The sequence below is a fragment of the Heloderma suspectum genome, chromosome 2 (assembly GCF_057233095.1).
Source record: "Heloderma suspectum isolate Gila_16-S chromosome 2, 16-S_ref, whole genome shotgun sequence".
NCBI lineage: Eukaryota > Metazoa > Chordata > Lepidosauria > Squamata > Helodermatidae > Heloderma > Heloderma suspectum.
Window position 1 is genome coordinate 107,565,095 of NC_139459.1, and position 16,994 is coordinate 107,582,088.

Genomic DNA, 16,994 nt, shown 5'->3' on the forward strand with positions numbered 1-16,994 from the left:
TCGTAACCCACACTGTAATCAACAGTTCCCATGTGCTGCAACATATTATCTTTTCTTAGCACCACACCATGAGAATGAGCTATCATTCCTAATGAAGTCCCACTTTAATGCTTCAACAGGAATAAGCCATACAGATACTCTAAAGAAGGGTTTAGGAAGATTCAACCTCCAGAACAAAAGCCTACTAACAAATAACATATTGGAAGCTGATTTCCTTGCATCAGGTAAGAATGACAGGGCTAAATTTGTTTCTGTTCCTATTGTGCTATATCTGCAAGGCTAGGGTATTGGTATTTGTGGATTAATCTAACCAAGTCTTATCTGATTGGCATCTAAAAATCCCCTTGTCCACCAAACCAAAGTTACTGTTTTCTCGCTGATTTATCACTATACGTGAATTATGTAATTCACAAATAAATTATGAATAAAGACTCCATATTCCAGTTCAGTCAGTTTAATTTTGTATCTTGTATAAGAACTAATGAATAATATAGTGTGAGCATCTGCCGTTAAGATGAAATAAATTTTACTCTTATATTTTCACTCCATCCAAGGCTATGTTAGAAACAAAACATGAAATACATCCTCTCCAACAGGAAATTCTAGATATATCCCAAAATAGAAGTATGCCACTAACATAATTCTGCAGTTTAATTGTGGCTTTCTAAGCATTGGTAAGAGATATGCTTTGGCAGGTCTGAAACAAGCACAATATAAAGAAAATACTATTCTTATCATAGTGCAAGAATTGCTTGCATGCAGAAAAGATTAGGATTAAAGGGAAGAGGGAAAATAATACTAATTATCATTCTACCAAAGAGATCTTTACAAATTCGTGGGTGGTATGAACGGCCTGTTTTACAACACAGAACAATAGAAAAGCCTACTTGAGATAAGAAAAAGGGAAGCAGATGTTAGAAACCTACTATTATAAATCGCTTTCAAACCCAACTCATTATTCAATTGGTGCTATCAAAAACACAAACCTAAGAAACCTTCATAGGCAATATATACTGAAAGTACCAGCTCTCTGTTTTCACTGTTACCATCTTTGTGCCGGCATTTCAAATGACAGCAAAGTCCATGAGACATCAGTCCTGTCGGACTCAATTTGTGTCTGTGCAAGCATATCAGAGCCAACTGCTGCAATAATGACTCCAGTGCTATCACAGAAGATGGTGGTAGGGTTTTTTTGTTTGTTTTTGCATGTACCCCGAAGGAGTGATGACAAAGGGTAAGACTATTTCCAGATAGTGATGGTCTTATGGATAACAATTATCTTAATACTCAGCAGCACACCGGTTTTCAAACTCTGCCTTTCTAGAATGCACACATACATTAATACACAAACAAATGTTTCTGGGGAGTAGTGAAGAAAAAAAACCGTGAGCTGCATCAAAGTCCTTTTCATCCAAGTTATTATTCTAATGTAACACAGGGGGCAGCCAGGGGAGGGGGGGATGTTCTGCTCCTGTAGTTCAAATTTGCAATGAAGCTTTTGGTAGCAACTGAGTGGAATATAATGTAACCCTAAAAAAAGGATGTATTCAATACAGACCCCTGGCAGGTTTCAGTCTCTTGCTTTCCAGCTGAATTTTTATTTATTTAGCCTAGACTCAAAGCTTGTCAAAAGATGTACTTGTATTCTCATATCCAGAAATGAAGTCAGGCATGCAAACAACACCATTTCCCCCATAAACCCTTTTTCAGGAGTCACACCTTCCCATCCAAAGTTTTCAAAGTGTCTATCAGACTTCTCTGGGAAGAGATAAGTGGAGGTATGTGTGGCTTCCTGGCACACTTCAGACATATTTGTGTATGTGTTACTTAACTGGGTCAGAAGGCAGGTAATTGATAGTTTATGTTGAGTGACAGCTCTGGCAGTTAGTGCGGCAATTCACTCTTCTTGGACTTTAACAGATCTCCTTGGGAACTTAGATAACATCATGGGTCTTCAACAGAATGATCAGTTGCTTCCCTCCTTCCATATGCTTAGGGATGCTTCTGAAATTCTACTCAACTAAATTTGTTTCTGAATTTTGGAGTTCTGAGTTACCAGGTGTCATTTCTGGAAGTAGAACCAAGGCAAAAAGCATTCTCCATTACTTTATTTTTTATTTCTAAATTTTGCACTGTGCATGCACAATTTGCTCACAATTTTCAGTTCCTTTGGTCCATTTGCTTCTTCTCTCCACTCTATGTTAAAAAGCAATCTTGTTGCAATTGTGCATATGACTGCACCAAGATTTTTCTGTGTGATGTTTTTAAAATGTGTGTGTGTGTGTGTGTGTGTGTGTATGTATGTGTGTGTGTGTGTGTGTATATATATATATATATAAACTGCAAAACACCAGTCTCAGTATTATTATATGAATGGTTATATTAAGATCAGTTGTGTAGTGGTAAATTTTGAAGTGCAGGCACTCATCATGACATTCCCCATAGCCACGGCCCCAAGAGAGTCCAAAAATTCAGGCAACTGTGTTCATCCATATCAACAAACCAATTCTAGCAATTTTCATCGTCATCAGGAGCAGGACTTTTGTAAAGCTAATGGGTCTTAGTTGCCCATTCAAGACCACCCCAACCCAAAATAGTTTGTATTATAATATGTGGTTGCTGGGAAAAATCATCTCCCCTCAGCTACTGTGAAGATTGCAGCTAAGCTCACACGAACAGGAAAGTCTGAACATGGTGGAAGATTACATCAGTATTCCTGCTTATAAAAAAGTGCCAGTGCTGCATTCCTGTAAGATCTGGCTCCATTACATTACTGATTAAGGTTCTTTGTTGTGTGGCATTTTACCAATGTGTAGGAGGGCATGTGCGTATTAGTAAAACACCACACAAAAAGAAACTTGATGTGATCATACATGTAGACTGCTTTTTTGCAGTGTTTTATCTATGCATGCATGCACATCAGTTACATAGAGGTGTGTGTGTCGGGGGAGGGGGGAGAGACATGAGCTGAAGGAATTGAAAGCTTCAGCAAGCTGTACCTTCTCCAATTCCAAGCTTAATTTTTGTAAATTCTCCAAGTTAAACTGGTATGCAGGAGTACTGGAATGCGAGGCGGAACAATTCTTTGGAACAATAAACAAATGGAATCAAGGGAAATGTGCTCTTCCCTAAAAATGCTTATTTAAAGGCCTAGGACAACAGTGAGATCCTCAACTGAGTTACTGGTCTTTTCTTCTCTCTCTCTCTCTCTCTCTCTCTCGTCTTTCATGAGAAGTTTTTTGACGTTAACATGTGGTTTCAAAAACACCCTTTGTGCCTCTCACTAGCTTCAGAAAGATTGTGAATGAAAAGCTGTATCACAAAATGTTACACACTTTGGCTCAGTGCACATGTAATAACCATCCATGGGTTGTTTAAACCATGGGTTGTTGGGAGCACATGGGAGCATGCAAGTGCACTGGCACCTGCTTGCCACTTCTGTTTTGCATCTGATTTCTCAAACAACCCAGGAACACCCTGTTCTTGGGTTGTTTGATGTGTCATCCAAAGCCGGAGCTCTAGGTTGTTGAGGGACAAGCAACCAGAGTTTGAATCTATGGTTTTGTCTTGGGTTAAAACTCTGGATTGTTTATCCCTCAACAACCAGAGTTCTGGGTTTGAACACTGCATCAAACAACCCAGGAACAGGGGCATTCCTGGGCCAGGTCTACATGGCACTTTTACGCTGGTCCTAGTGTACCTGGAAATTAATAGAGTCAGATGATACATGCCCTTCTCTGTAGCCTTCTCTGTAGCTGGCGTGCTGTTTCTAGCTCTAAAATCTGGTGTTTCTGAAACTGTTTCTCTGATAGATTATCCCATCGCAGCCCTTTCATGGTGCTTTTGGGGTCTATATGAGCTGAACTGCCCTCACTGCGGGCTGCTGGATCAGCACTGATTGGTGGAAGGGAAAGTGGCATGGGATGGGCATGGGGAGAGCTGGAAGTAACTTCAAATTGCACTTTGCCAAGTACAGGAGCAGAGGGGTCGGGATAATTCCTCTGCCTGTTGTTCACTGACCACGGGAGTGGGGAGTGGGAGTGGTGGAGAGCAAGCTTCAAGCCTGCCATTTTAAAAATATGCATCCCTACTTGGAAGTAACTCATCCTCTTTTGCAGTTCACGACGCATGGGGGGTGGGGGGAGGGGAATGGTGGAGAGCAAGCCTCAAACAGCAGGAGAGGGAAGGAATGGAAGGAGTTAACCATCCGTTTCTCACTACCCGGGGTGGAGGTGTGTGGAAATACATATCTCTGTATCTGCACACCTATGATTGGGGCCAGGCAATTTCTTTGCCTCAAGGAATAATGAGCTGGCATGGATAACCATGAATACTCAGGAGAAAAACACATTTTTTTTTCCACTGAGGCTTATTCTAGAGAAAGTCAGCAGATTGCTTTTGAGTTTTCATTGTAAAAAGAACAAAAAACCTCCACGCAGCATCATTTTACTCTCATTCCTGCAATGCCCTTCCCCTCCCCACTTCCCAGTTCTCAGGTATGCAGAGCTTTATTGATTTTAAGAGCTAATGGCCCCCAAATGACCCCCAATCCTCTCAGGACCATTATAATTATTATGATTATCACTGCTGTTTACTCATTCACAATATCGCTTTTCCAGAGGAGAGGTACTGTGCACTTAGGGGAGCCATTGCCACTGCCGCCAGAGAAAGAAAGAAGGGTGGAAGGGAGTTTGCATGTCTACTCAGAAGTAGCTCCTCCATTGCACACAAGTGAGGGAAGGAAAGCCTGTTGATTCAAAGCTGCATGGAGAGGAGCAGAAGGCTAAAAAATGGAGATGCACAGGTACGTAGAGCTTTACTGATTCTGAGCTGACGGTTCGAATGTGCGCATATACAGGGTCGTCCCCAATCCCACCCCCCACCCCCATTCTCGTTCATTTCACTTGACTGAGCACAGAAAGGAGAACAGGGGCAGAAGTAACTCTGTATCTCCTATTGACTTAACAAAGCACAGGAGCGCGGAGGGGTGGGAGGCAAGCCTGTCTGTCCACACCTCTACGGCAATTTAATTCAAGTACTTTAATTCACCCTGACTTCCCCTGAGAGAGGGGAGGGGAGGAATTCACTTAACATGCCTACTCGGAAGTAAGTCATGCCCGTCCATTGCACTTGACTGAGCAGGGAAAGGAGAACAGGGGTGGAGGGCAAACCGCCACTCATTCGCTGCCCCGCAACTATGCAATTCATGAGATCATTCAACTTGCCCAGTCAAGCCCAAACGAATGCAGCTTCAGGTGCTGTTTGCCCAGTGCAAGCTGTTCTACATTGCTTTCTTGGCTCCCATGTTCCCGGAGAAGCAAACCCAAATTGATAAAACTTCAGATTAAACCTGAAAAGGGTCATGAAGCTTCTCTATGTGGATAGGGCGCTGGGTTGTTTGAAAAACTGGATGCAAAGCAGAACTAGCAAGCAAGCGAGAAGAGTGTGCTCACTTGCTCCTGTGCGGCCCCAACAATTCTTGAGTTAAACAACCCATTAATTGCCATTATGTCCAAACCAGCACAAACTGGAAGACTAGAAATAAAGATGATGCATTTTGCAGATATTTAAACACCCTGCTCTGTTCAGTCTTCAAGCAGACATAAGCCATTAACAATAGTAAAGTCTTTAGCGTTGTGCCCCATTCATTATCGTTCACATCACACAACCTGGAGCCCTTCATTTTCCTTTTCTCTGCATACTTTCAGAGTGGCATAACTTTAAACAGAAAACATATTGATATGTTCCCCCAGTGACTTCTGGCCTTTAAGAGAAAATGTCTGTCATTGCTTGTATGTCTACAGCTTTTAGTATTTCAGGCTGTGAAAACACACACTTCTGGAATGTGGAAGTCTTTAAAAATATATTGTTAGTGAAGTCATGCAGATGACGGGGCTGGTAACACTGGATATGAACAAGGTGAGATATAGGCAAATGCTGTGAAGCTGCTTCACACAAGCTCTGCTGATCTACAACATGCTTTAACCTCAGCCTTGTACCTCGCTCAGGAACAAAGAATGGTACCAAATAGTACTGAATAAGGCAGCAGGAATTTTCTTGCACTACACTTGCTTTAAAGTTACATCTCTAACTCAACCCTTTTCAGTGCTGAGTGGCATCTCCATGTCCATTGTGTATGCTACTGAGTCACATTTTATTCCAAACTTGCAACAGCAAAAAGCTAATCCAGAGTGGCATATTTTAAAAAGAAAATGGGGGGGGGGGAGATGAAACCAAGAGGAAATGAATTAAGCCTTCTTCCACTCTGCCCTAGTACCAACCCACTACTGAAGCAATTGGGATTGTATACAATTTAGGCATAAAGCAGCATTTAGGATCTGTAAGGGAAGCATATAAAAAACGACTACCCACAACTATACTGAAAAATGGTCCAGGTGGCTTGCAGGAAGGTATTATCAATGTAACTTCACCTTGATGTAAGGCAGGAAATGAATCTAAATAAATAAAAGATCAAACAATGCTATCACACTAGAGATGCTTGAAAACTTTGTTAAAATGTATGTTCTAAATGTCATATTATCAATAGATTTTCTGGGATACTGAAATGACAGGTGTGTGATGGGTTTTGGGGATTATCTGTTTAAAGACAGATATAAATTATGGTATTTTAACAATGGCACTAACCTCTCTTCAATATTTTATTCCAAATAGCCTAATTTAAATATACATCAACCTATCATTTCTGTATGCCTGTGGCAAAGTTATCTGTACCATATCTACCTATTTAAGGTTAGGGTTCAATCCTCCAATGAAGATGTCCTATTGAACATCTGTATCTACATCACAAAGTCAGCACAGTGAGTTGGCTAATAAAACTTGTCCAATTGCTATGTAAACCTTGATGCCAAAACTTGACATTTCCCACAAGGAAAGAAATCAGAATTTATTGGCTAGCCAGCCATACAATATTCAATCAAGAGTGTATAAGTGTGTGTGTGTGCATGCACGCGAGTGCATATGAATGCTAATAGAGCACCAGCCTAGAAATTTGAATTTGGAAAATACACACACACACACACAGAGAGAACACAAAGAACACCATGTGAAGAGACAGGGCATTACATTTTCAGTCATCATTCACTATGGCCAAAATTGAAAGAACCACACTACTAGTTCTGTGAACTTGTTTTTCTTAAATACTAGCTCGCCTTGCTGCACCAAAGCCTAAAGCTAACTATAAGGAATATAAAAGATAGGGAAAACAGGGGTGCCATTTCAGATTTAAGTAACGGGGACCAAATTTAAAGGTCCATTTTTTATATTTAAGATTTAATTGCACAAAAAACTGCACATCTTAAGATAATCAAGAATGAGTAACCATAATCTTATGGGTCTGATGAAGAATAATCACATATGTCTGAAACACAGGGGGCTGAGGGGACACCCTCCGCTGTCCTTAAGCAGCACCACGGAGACAAAATTGTCAGAGTGGAGGATAGCAAAGTTGTTTGTCTCTTGTTGCTGAACTTGGTAGGCAAGCCTTATATTAGGGAACTCTGACTATCCCTGTATCTGGATACTGTTTTATCACACAGATGAAAAAGCACCAAGTAGCTAAAAAGAAGCATCAGTAATACACTGAGCTCACACATGTCATTTCATGTCTACTTCTGGGGCTGTTTTGTAAACAGATTTCATGCTCAACTGCTGACCAAGGAGGAACATCAATAAATGCTGAGCTCCTGTCACAGAAGGAGAGAAAATTTGTACAGTCCAGTGGTCACAAATGACTTGGCCCACCCCTAATCCAAGAACGCCATCGGGTGAAAGAAACAGAAAGGCAATCAGGACAGAAAATGATAGAACACGTTAGTAGAGCAAGGAATTATTTTCTATTACAAGATGAAGATAGGATTTTGAATTGTTTATTCACTGATAAATTTCAAAAGCTCATGCACAAAAACAGAACATACATGTCTAATATGCTCATGGTAGAAGTACAGATGTCTGAAGTCTTGATTTGACAGGTTTCTTTAGCAAACTAATGGCATGAAGTAATGTCCTTCCTCTAGAAAAATCTTGTTTTATTTGCCCAGCTCACATTTGCTACTTACGTCTCATCTACAGAAAATGTTTGACATATCCAGCAAGGTCTGACATATTTCATTGATCACACGCATAGATTAAGCAAAGTCAGAAAGTGTCATTAATGACAAGTTGTACATATGTGGCTACGTTATCTTTTACATTCCTTGTGCATGTAAAGGAAGACATTATTAAATTATTATGGTGCCTTTAAATTATACAAAACAATGAAGTAAAATTCTCCATTATTCTGTAAACTTGCATATTGTTAATTACACTGCATACACATTGACTGCTGGAGCCTTCTCTCAATGAATATTTCACACTGCACCCCCATGGAACACTATGCTAGAGTGCCTCACTTGCATGGACACAAAGAACATTGGGGGGAAACAACAACAACAACAACAACAGACATCCTGGGTACTGAAAGTCCACTTTTCTCTAAGCCATTTACTTGATTCACTCCTTTAGCTTGCTAGCTGGAACTAAAACATTTAGAAAGTGAAAAGGAGTGTGTGTCTGTGTGTGTGTGTGTGTGTGATTTATGAGATATGGCACACAAAAGGGAAGAGAGATAGTAGCACTGTTGTAAATAAAGGGAGAGAGGGACAACTGCTTAAAATGTAGTATTATACCCATATTGTCACTTCTTCAACAGTTGTAGGGAAGAAGCAGTGGTGGGTCCTAGAGATAGGTGAATTCGTCAAATCAACCCAAAAATGAGAACTAATATAATTTTGTCCAGTCCATTTGAGGGCATTTAAAATGCCCTCCATTGCCATGATCCTCTTTGTCTCCACAAAACCACCCTACAAGCCCTCCACACACCCCTATCAAAACACACTCCCCTTCCCTTTACTTACCTATCAAGCAATGGTGGGAGGAACAGCAATTGGTGAAAATGGAGAAGAGAGGGAAAAGAATTTTCCCTTCTCTCCCTCACTCTCCATCATCCTGACAATCTGAGTAACAGTACACCAGGGCATAAAGCCCAGGGCATCATAGAAAAGATAATTCATTTCATTCATTCATTCATTCTTTACATTTCTATACCACCCAATAGCCAAAGCTCTCTGGGTGGTTTACAAAGATTAAAAACCTGAAAAATACAATATTGTACATAATATAAAAACCGTTTAAATACAGACATATAAACAGACAGCATGCAGGCACACACACATATCTAAACAATTTTAAAAACTTGTTTGGGTGTTCAAACTGTTTTGCCAGGTCTAAAGCAGGAAGAACTCATCCTCCACACCCCATTTCTTATATGGAAGACATAATTTCACTGTCATATTGCTCCACAGTGCATTGTTTTTGTTACTTCTCCTTTTTATTTTCGGCTTTATAGATCTGTTCCTAGTTATCCATTCTACTTGTTGCCTAATCAGATTGAAGCATGACTGACTGAGGCAGTGAATTCGCAGAGCACATGCAGGACAGTAATCCAGCTACAAGTAACTTTAGCCTGACTGCATTTTATTATAACATTGCTGATGGCAATACAGCCATGTTAGACTTAGAGATGAAGAGCTGAAATTGTTATTTTTCAAAAACATTTGGCAGTATGAAAAGATCTGATAAGAAACCTTTTTACCTTTTACCTTTAAAAGCATAATAAATTCCCCACACTAGAATATGCCATAATAGCACCAATGTTTATATTTTATGTGTGTGTCCTTGTGTAGACACACACATATGCATGCACACACTTACAAATACTCATCTACATATGAGCACTATAAATGGTTTTTGTGTGAAATACAGTTAGTTTATTAGATGTTAAAATGGACAAAGGAAGCAAGAGCCAACAAAGCCTGCATACATCTTCAGTGTGTGAAGCTTAACCCAGCGTGACTCTAGACACCAAAGACACACTCCTAAACGGCGATTTTTGGTATAAAATAATATGGCCAGAAAAATGAACAACAGAGCCAGGGAACATAAGAGGTGATGCATTTGATGGATTGAGGCTGCCTTACCTGGGAATAAGTCCCACTGAGCTCAATGGGACTTACTTCTTACTAGACATGCTTAGGATTGTACTATAAGACCCAGTTTAAACTTGCCAAGATCTGGTGCCCAGAATCCAAAGACTCGTAGTTGCCCAAGTCCAATGGGTTTTATGCTTCTGTTCTGCCATGACAAACAAGGATATATGACATGACAAACTATGATTTAAAACTGAGGAGAGTTTCAAAAGCTAGTTATGATATGACACAGCGGTTTGCTGATCAAAGAAAAAAAATATTTGTCAACAGGTGAGCAGCACAACCCTTGGATGGGATCCCAGTTCACATCTGCCACATGGAGTACATTTTTAAATTGCTCTATGTGGTAGCTATCACTGCTTGTGCAGCCATTCATGTGCAGCACCTTGCCTGGCAGATGGAGGAGGGGGTTTCCCACACTATCTCCAACCTTCTAAAGTCTGACCTCTGACAGGTGAAATGTGTAAACCATATCTGTCAAAAAGAGTTAAAACAGAATTGCATAACTGCTCCCTAGAGAGGTCTGGCACCTACCTTGTACTCCTTTTGGCACCAGTTGAAGACCTTCCCCCCCGCCCAGCATTTTAGCATTCTAGTCTTTTAGCTCTGCTGTTTTAAATCTGTATTTTAAATCTCTGTATTGCTGCTAGGTTTTATTCTGGTTGTACTTTTTTATTCTAGTTTTAATCTTTCATATTTTACATTGTTTTATGTTGTACTTTGTGGTTTTAATTTCTGTGAACCACTCAGAGAGCTTCGGCTATTGGGTGTTATAGAAATGAAATAACTGAATAAATAAAATAACACCAGCAGAAATGGGAGAAGAAAAGTGTAGCAAAGTTGAACAAACACATACAGTTGTGTAGTAAGAATTCAAGTGATGCTAAAGCCATCTCATGGCACATACACTGGAACCCCTATGGCATGACTCTATCACTTTATGTGGCCTGGGCAGGACTTAAACTGAACATGTACATAGTTATATCAAATATCCCATATTTTTGACAGCAAACTTTACCCATAGAGCATGGCAAGGAGGGCTTCGGCTATTGGGCGGTACACAAATGTAATACATACATACATACATACATACTGGGTAGCACTGGTGGGCTTATTGCTGACACTGGGCAGGTTTGATATAGCCTTACCCACTATTGACCTAAAATAAGAAAAGTTGTGCTAAATCAGACCAAATACCTATCTAGTTCAGCATTCTGTTCACATAGTGGTCAAATAGGTGCCAATGGGAAATCCACAAGCAGAACGTGAGTGCAATAGCATCATCCCATTTGTGTTCTCCACAACTGATATTCAGAGGCATACTGCTTCTGATACTGGGAGTAATATATAGCCATCATGACTAGTCACCATTGCCCTTACAAGGGCAATCCTATGGCCCCCAGACAACCTGGGGGGACATAGGATAGTTTGGATTTCTGGAACTGAGACTGGAGACAGCACTTGAACCGTGGACCCAGGAGTCTGAGCTCCCCACCCCTTCCCCTTTCCCCTCACAGCCAGTGCCAGTTGCCTCTCTGAACTCACAGAAGCAACCTCAGAGCGAAAGGTAAAGGAGGTGTTGCCATGGGCTGGGAACGGAGGGGACTGGGAAGGCTAGCTTATGAGGAATCCTCAGCCGCCCCAGTCTCCTTCCTTCCCTCTCCTCGATGCCTCAGTTAGATGGGTGAAAAAGCCTGTCTAGCTCAAATGCAGAGCGGGATGAGCACAGAAGCGAATATCACCTCCACCGCTCCTCCCGCTCTACATTGGATGCTTATGGCCATCCCCACAGGGTTGCACTCTTATTGTTCATGACCTAAGCCTGGCCACATTACATGACATAATAGCGTGGAAGTAGCTCAAGTCTTAAAAATTACTGATAGAATTTGCAAGAGCATATTTTTGTGTTTGAATGAAAGCAAGATTAGTGTAGGGTTATTTATTTCAATGTTTTAACTTGTGCTTCCTTTGAATGCTCAGGGTTGATAACTGCTTTTACAACAGCATTAAAAATATAAAATATGGTGGAATGTCTGTGATACCACTTGACAACTCAATTCCAGCCAGTTTTGTAAGACTCCCCCAGTATGTGCTGTTTCAGCCATCTGGATAGGGTGATGCCAAGATAGTGTAGTAGGTACAGCAGCTAATTGTATAAAAATATTTCCTGTTATTAACAAATCTGAATACAAAGAAGAAAATTTAAATGAAAGCAATACAGACTAAACCAGTCCATGTATGTTCACTTCCTAACAATAGTATCTGTAACCCAGACATATAGGAAGCTTATTCTGTGATAAGTTGATATTTTAATTTACTACCCGTCAAAAATATTTAAAGTGAAACATGATTACTCATCTATTTGATTTATGGGAATCACATGTAGAAGCAATGGAAGATGGTTTGTATTTGTCTCACAGACATTAATAACCATTATTTTACAATTAAAAACAAATGTATATATATTAAAAGCAGTTAAAATAATTGAAAATAACAAACTGCAGAACAAATGCACACTTGATACCTATTATTTACAGCTGTAAATTGTATGCAAATTACTCTGTCTTTAAATAAAACTCAAGAAAAAATTACTATTAAACAAAGCTAACAGAAAGAATTTTCCAGAGATGGGAATTAAATAAAGTTAATATAAACCATAGATGAACGTTATCTAAACAGAGAAGCCAAGAAATACATTAGAAAACTTAAGTCACACATAAAAACCTTGCTCAGTTCTAATGTAACTGACCCCAAACTTGTTGCAAGACTCTCATATTATTCCTTTTCCAAGTATGCCCAATATTTTATGATTGTCCATATGTACACAAATATGTATAGTTTATACAGCCATGCATTTATTATATGCTGGGTGTCTGCTATGAAACTACTAAGCAATCTAAAAGGATAACATTTGGATGACTGACTAGCAATTCACACAAACCTGTGGAAATTCAGGGAGTGCCTATTAAGCATTTGGAGTCTGACTGAATTCAGTGGGAAAGAATAATCTAAGCATCTAGCACCCACTGATTAACATAATTTATTGCTCTGATTGAGACATTTACTGAAGGACATTAGGCTTTGTATGGTGGTGGAATGGTCAGATGCTCCTGTTCTTCACAATGTACCTAAAAGCTTAGCTATCAAGTTCAGGCAATTGTACATACAGATCTTCTCAGGGAGCACATGAATCTCACATTACTTCAAGATGCACAGTGGAGGAGAGGGGTGCCCACACCATTCCACCATCATGCAAAGCCTGTCACCAGCCAGTAATGGCTGATCCAGTTCTTTATGTCCTTTGCTCCCAGGTAGCTTTGCGGCAGTGCAACACTATTAAAATAGCCCTTCTATTTTGGCTGGTTTGGATGTAATGCCCACCACTGTTTAGCATTACAAGGGTAAGCTTAGCCTTCTCACCTCCCAGTCTCATGCACTACTCTCCTTCCTCCTCCAATGCTGGGTCAGTTTTTTTTTTTTTTAAATTAAACACAGCTTGCCCTGTTGTCTAAACCTGAACAAACTGTACTGAATCTTAACTATGGTTTGTGGAAACAATCCAGCTTCAAACCCTACTTCATGAAGGTGGCTTGTTTCCACTAATCATAAGAACATAAGAAGAGCCATGCTCGATCAGACCAAGGGTCCATCTAGTCCAGCATTCTGTCCACACAGTGGCCAACCAGCTGTTGACCAGGAAAACACAAGCAGGACATGAGTTCAACTGCACCCTCCTACCCATGTTCCCCAGCAACTGGTGCACATAGGCTCACTGTGTCTGGTACTGGAGGTAGCACACAGCCATCAAGACTAGTAGCCATTGACAGCCTTCTCCTCCCGGAATCTGTCCAACCACCTTTTAAAGCTGTCTAAATTGGTGGCCATCACTACATCCTATGGTAGCGAATTCCATAGTTTAACTATGTGCTGTGTGAAGAAGTACTTCCTTTTATCTGTCCTGAATCCCCACCAATCAGCTTCATAGGATGTCCCCACCAATCTGTCCCACCAATCAGCTTCATAGGATGACCCCGGGTTCTAGTTTTTTGAAAGAGGGAGAAAAATGTCTCCCTACCACATTCTCCACACTATGCATAATTTTGTAGACCTCTATCGTGTCTCCCCTTATCCTCTTTTTTCCAAGCTAACCAATCCCAGCTGTTGTAACCTTCGCTCTCTAGCCCCTTGATAATGTTAGTTGCCCTTTTATGCACTTTTTCCAGCTCTACAATAACTTTTTTTAGATGTGGTGACCAGAATTGTACACAGTATTCCAAGTGTGGTTGCACCATAGATTTTGTATAACAGCAGTATAAAATTGGCAACTTTATTCTCAATTCCTTTTCTAATTATGCCTAACATGGAGTTTGCCTTTTTTACAGCAGCCACACACTGGGTTGACGTTTTCATTGAGCTGTCCACCACAACCCCAAGATTGCTTGCTTGCTTGGTCACCACTAGCTCAGATCCCATCAGGTTATACTTTAAGTTGGGGGTTTTTGCCCCAAAATGCATCACTTTACACTTGCTTACACTGAACTGCATTTCCCATTTAGATGCCCATTCTCCCAGTTTGGAGAGATCCTTTTGGAGCTCTTCACAATCCCTTTTTGTTTTAACCACCCTAAATAATTTGGTGCCATCCGCAAACTTGGCCACTTCACTGCCCACTCCTAATTTCAAATCATTTATGAACAGGTTGAAAAGCATTGGTCCTAATACAGATCCCTGAGGGGCCCCACTATTTACTTCCGTCCATTGGGAGAATTCACCATATATTCCTACTCTCTGCTTTCTCTTATTTAACCAGTTACTGATCCACAAGAGGACCTGTCCTCTTATTTCATGACTGCTAAGTTTGCTCAGGTGTCTTTGGTGTGGACTTTGTCAAAAGCCTTTTGGAAATCCAAGTAAACAATGTCTACTGGATCACTCCTGCCTACATGTTTACTGACACTCTCAAAGAACTCTAAAAGGTTAGTGAGACAAGACTTACCTTTGTGGAAGCCATGTTGATTCTTTTTCGGCAAGGCCTGTCCTTCTATATGCTTACTAATTTTATCTTTAATAATGCCTTCAACCAATTTACCTGGAACAGACGTTAAGCTAACTGGCCTGTAATTTCCCGGATCGCCCCTGGAGCCCTTTTGGAAAATTGGTGTTACATTGGACATCTTTCAGTCCTCTGGTATAGAGGCTGATCTTAGGGACATGTTGCATATTTAGGTTAGAAGATCAGCAATTTCTTCTGGAGCTCTCTCCCATCTGGGCCCGGCAATTTATTTACTTTCAGTTTATCAATAAGGTTGAGAACGTCATCTTTTGTCACCACTATTTGCCTCATTTCCTCAGACTCCCTTCCTGAAAACATTAGTTCAGACACAGGTATCTGTCTGATATCTTCAGCAGTGAAGACGGACGAAAAGAATTCATTCAGCTTCTCTGCAATCTCCTTGTCCTCCTTCAGTACTCCTTTAACTCTATTGTCACCCAATGGTCCAACTGCCTCTCTAGTTGGGTTTCTGCTTTTGATATATTTAAGGAATTCTTTATTGTTGGCCTTGATATTGTTAGCAATATCAATAGTTAAGATTAACTACAGATAAAGGTTCAAATGACATACCAAACTGTAATGGGTTCTACATGGAACTGCCTTTGTAGATGGTTCAGAAACTGGTACAAAATGCAGCAAGTCAAGTGCTGGTAGGTGCTAGGTGGTCAGACTGTGTGCCACCTATACTGTACCAGCTACACTAATTGCCAGTGCTTTTCCAGGCCCAATTTAAAGTGCTGTCATTTTAAAGCCCTAAACAGTTTGGGACCAGGTTGACTGAAGGACCACTCTCACCTATATCAACCTGCCTGAACTCTGAAATCAACATTGGAAGCCCTGGTGGTGAGCCTGCTTATCAAACCAATTAGGCTGGCAGGCACAAGAGATAAGGTCTTCTTGGTAGTGGCACCATGCCTGTAGAACTCTGTTCCAAGTGATGTCTGCCAGGCCCCATCATTACAGGCTTTCAAGTGGGCCCTATGGACTCATCTGTTTACCTTGCCTATGTGGTGTGGTGCCAGTGTGGTATAGTGGTCAGAGCGTTGAACCGGGAGCCAGGAGATCTGGGTTCTAGTCCCCACTCGGCCATGGAAGCTCACTGGATGACTTTGGGCCAGTCACAGACTTTCAGACCAATCTACCTCACAGGGTTGTTGTTGTGAGGATAAAATGGAGAGGAGGAGGATAACGTAAGCTGCCTTGGCTTCCTTGCAAGATGAAAAAGGCAGGATATAAATGCAATCAATCAATCAATGAATGGAGGTTTTATTGGATGCTGTGCTGTATATGGTGCTCTTTGGTTTTAATTGTTAGTTTTTTATTTTATTATTGTTTTTATCATTGTTTTATTGAGTCTCGTGGTTTAAAATTTTGTTGTATGCCATACGTAGAAGGGTTTGTCCTAAAAGGTGGCTTATAAATCTTTTAAATATATCAGTTAACTAATTAATCTCAAATGGAAGTGGAAGCTTCTAATCTCCTTGTGGTTGCAATGGAGGGACAAAGGGGGGGAATGTGCAAGCCCAGGAAAGGCTAGGTGTACCATTACATTCAAATACTCTTTGTCTAAACCTCTAATTATTGATCTCTTTGAAGATTCCCCAGACAATGCTTACAAATAAAACTATTTTCTGCAGATGGAGGGGGGGGGGAGACAGAGAGAGAGAGAGAGGAGGCATAGCTAATTTCCAAATCAATCCTGACTCTGAGTCATTACATTATAACTTTGCTTTCACTGTAATACTATTACAGGATGTGTTAAAGAATGGCATAAAGGCAATACAGTCAGGTCATAAGCCTCTTCTGCTTGCTTTCAGCAACCCAGCATACCAAATTAGTTAGGGGACTGAGAAATAAATGGCATTACATATACTGAACTTTTCTTCCATCAGTGTAGT

At 40.6% G+C, this 16,994-nt stretch overlaps 1 protein-coding gene across 1 annotated transcript in view; it reads right to left on the reverse strand.

Moving 5' to 3' along the window:
- The window catches only part of PTPRD (protein tyrosine phosphatase receptor type D), a 592,319-nt gene that overhangs the window by 464,985 nt on the left and 110,340 nt on the right, over positions 1–16,994 (reverse strand). The window lies entirely within an intron of this gene.